This window comes from Ceratotherium simum, unplaced genomic scaffold (genome assembly GCF_057802395.1).
Source record: "Ceratotherium simum simum isolate JZ-2026a unplaced genomic scaffold, ASM5780239v1 HiC_scaffold_43, whole genome shotgun sequence".
In the NCBI taxonomy this organism is placed as follows: Eukaryota; Metazoa; Chordata; class Mammalia; order Perissodactyla; family Rhinocerotidae; genus Ceratotherium; species Ceratotherium simum.
The window spans coordinates 3873501-3876382 of NW_028261259.1; the positions used below are offsets into that span (position 1 = coordinate 3873501).

General features: G+C 54.6%; 1 long non-coding RNA gene across 1 annotated transcript; it reads right to left on the minus strand.

The window, feature by feature from the left end:
* Positions 1–197: 197 nt before the first annotated feature.
* On the minus strand, positions 198–1077 carry LOC147911431 (uncharacterized). Its single transcript, XR_015551207.1, has 3 exons — positions 970–1077; positions 671–788; positions 198–336 (listed from the first exon to the last, which is right to left on the minus strand). It is a non-coding gene; the product is annotated as an uncharacterized LOC147911431 (long non-coding RNA).
* Between the last annotated feature and the right edge of the window lie 1805 nt (positions 1078–2882).

A 2882-nucleotide genomic window follows, 5' to 3' on the forward strand; every position in this document is an offset into this window, starting at 1 on the left:
AGAAAGCGAGAGAAGGACACCACAACTCCCAGGCTGTAAAGGGAACAGGACTTTAATATAATATTCAAATATGGCATTTATTGTTTACAACAAATAACTTCTGTGCCTCCCCACTGGGTGCTTAGTTGCTGGGGTAGAGATGTCAGGGAGCTAAGGTGGGTGTGTCCCCTCTCTCTTGGGTGTCATGGGTCACAGGAATCAGCTTACAATGCTCCCCTTCCCGCCAGGTGGGAGGAGCTGGCCCAGTGCATGGAAAACCTCCCAGCTGTGTCCCCGCTGCTGAGAATGGGGCTGTGATCAGCCGCTGGTACGGGGCTCAGTGTTGGGGCCTGGGGACTGAGTAGAAGAGTCGGGTTACCTTGGTGGCCTGGAAAAATCATGGCCCCCACCCTGTCCCCACTGCGCTGGGTGCTTCAGACCGTGTGCTCAGTGCTGTCAGCCACCAGTATCCCATTTGTCCCTGCCACGCGAGCGATCATTTAGTATCACCTATTTCACAGAGGAGGAAACAGAGTCTCAGGAAGCTGAAGAGAGTCACTCCAGTCACAGGACTGCTCAGTAGTGCAGCTGGGATCCCATTGCCAGCTGTTCGACTATCCAAGACCATGTTTAGCCCGAGGCCTTACTGAACCCCGATGAGTCAGTCACCCCGACCCAGACACTCACTCACCCCTGAACTTGTTGATGGCGGGTTCTTCTTGGCCTTGAGTATTCTGCTGGCCAACTAGGTCTGGGGGTCCAGCTGGCAGGACAGGCTGTAGCTCCAGGACAGAGAAGCTCCTGTGAACCTAAGAGAAACCACACCTCAGGTGTCCCCCACTGCCTGCCCAGCAGCTGGAGTCTGAGTGTCCCAGAGGTAGCCATGCAATAAGGCCTGGAGCTGAGTGGGGGGCCATGGAGACAGGATCTCTGGACTGACCAACAGGGAGAGTCCACCCCGGCCCTCACCCAACTCCTGCCCGGCCTCACCTAGCATTCTCGTTGAGCAGCTCCATGTCCTGGAGCCAGACCCCAAATCGCTCCTCGGGCTCTACGTTGTAATTCTTTGTGGCCACCTGGAGCAGCAAGATCTCCCTCATGACTATGTATTCCTGGGACCAGAGGGAAGGAGAGGCTGCAGTTAGGGCCTGGGTGAGGGATGCTGCATGGGCCTTGTCGGGTGTTAGGGGTGGGGCAAGGACCAGTTCTGGGAACCCTCCTTCCCTCCAGTTCCTACCAGGTTTTACCTGTTCTCAGAATGGGAATAAGCAGCGCCTCCTCCAGGACTTTTTCCTTGATGCCATCCTCCCCTCAACCCACCTGCCAACTGGATGGGTCTCCCACTTCTCTGTTATCAAACTCTTCCACTCAATGTAAGATACAGGGGGTGGAGCCAGGGACTGTTCTGCCCAGAGGGTCTCTGAATTCCTCCTCCTTCCCCTCCCCTGAAGGGGGTGCGGCAGCTGTTCACTTCAGTCCTCTTCTCAGGTTGATCTCATTCCCCTGGAAGGCACAGAGCCAGAGTCCATCAGACAGAGCCCCCTAGCCTGACTAGCCCCCTAGGCCCACCCCTTCTCAAGTTGCACTACTGCCAGGTCCCCAGATGGGGTCGGGCATGCAGAGAAAACAGGACTTGGACCTAGGCCTGGCTCTGGGATCCAGAGAAGGAGGACACGGGGGAGAGGCTAAGGGACCTGGCAGCACAACCCTCTCTGATGACAGACTTGGAGGCTGAGGCCTCAGGCAGAGGGGACTGCTCAGCCACTTATGTGCTGCCTGACTTGGAGGGGCCCGAATCCTCTCTCCCTCCACGGGCAGCATGGGAGAGAGAGGCTGAGTCCAGCTCAGATAAAACCTCACGCAGCTGTGCCGTCAGGCAGCTCTGAGCTTCCCCAGCCTGGGGAACCGGAATGGGTGTCTCAGGTGGAAACTCTGTTCACTCATCCCTAAGATGTGCCTGATGCCCCAGCTCCCAAAGGCGGCTGTGAGGCTCTCAGGAGAGATGTGCCAAGTGCTGAGAGCTCAGAGCTCAGTTCAGGGGCTCCCACATCCCAAGGCTCAGGATCCTGGTTCTCAATGCCTGGTCCTCAGGTGCACCCACCTCGAGATTATCACCCATCAGCAGATGCAGCATCAGCAGGTGACCAAGGAATGTGCCAATCTAGGGACCTGGAATGCAGACCACCTGCGAGCACACCTGGCAGGGATTCACCTGTGTGACTAGGTGCAAGTTTTTGCAACGTTTTGGCAAGATTGAAAGGACATACAAGTTGTCCTACACTGCTGCAGGCCTGGAGTCCTTGCGGTCTCTCGGGCCAGCAGATCTGGTGGGGCTGGTCCAAGTTGTCCTCTCAGAGACCAGTCATTGCCAGGATGGGATGGGATTCTAGTAACTGGCCTCTTGAATATGTCACTGGACATCCTCAAAAGAATGGAAATGCTTAAACCTGGCTTTGGTTTGGACTGGTTCCCACAGTTACGCTGCTTCTTCTGTGAAGACGTGACTTATCATCCTTCTTTTCCTCTTACCCTATAAAAACAAATCATGAAACTGGGTCAAATGATAAAGGAGGCCTGCCTTTTTAGGACAATTATCCTGGCTGTTTTGTACTTCCACCCTCCCTCTATCCTCTGGGGATAGATCTGACCTGTGTCCTGGGATGTCATCAGGCACATTTGCATCAAGAACAGAAAGCTCAAGGTCAAGCTCAAGGCTCCTCCAGATCATTTCCCCCCTCCATCCTGTTAACACGCCCTCCTTGTTTGAGTGTGATTCTATTCTCTTCTTTTCCTTGTCACTCTCAACTGCACAAGTCCTGGCACTCCCTTTCAGGACAGTCGGCCCCCAGTCCTTTACTAAATCCCAAATCTTACCATTTCTGTGTTTTCTGTCTACTCATTTG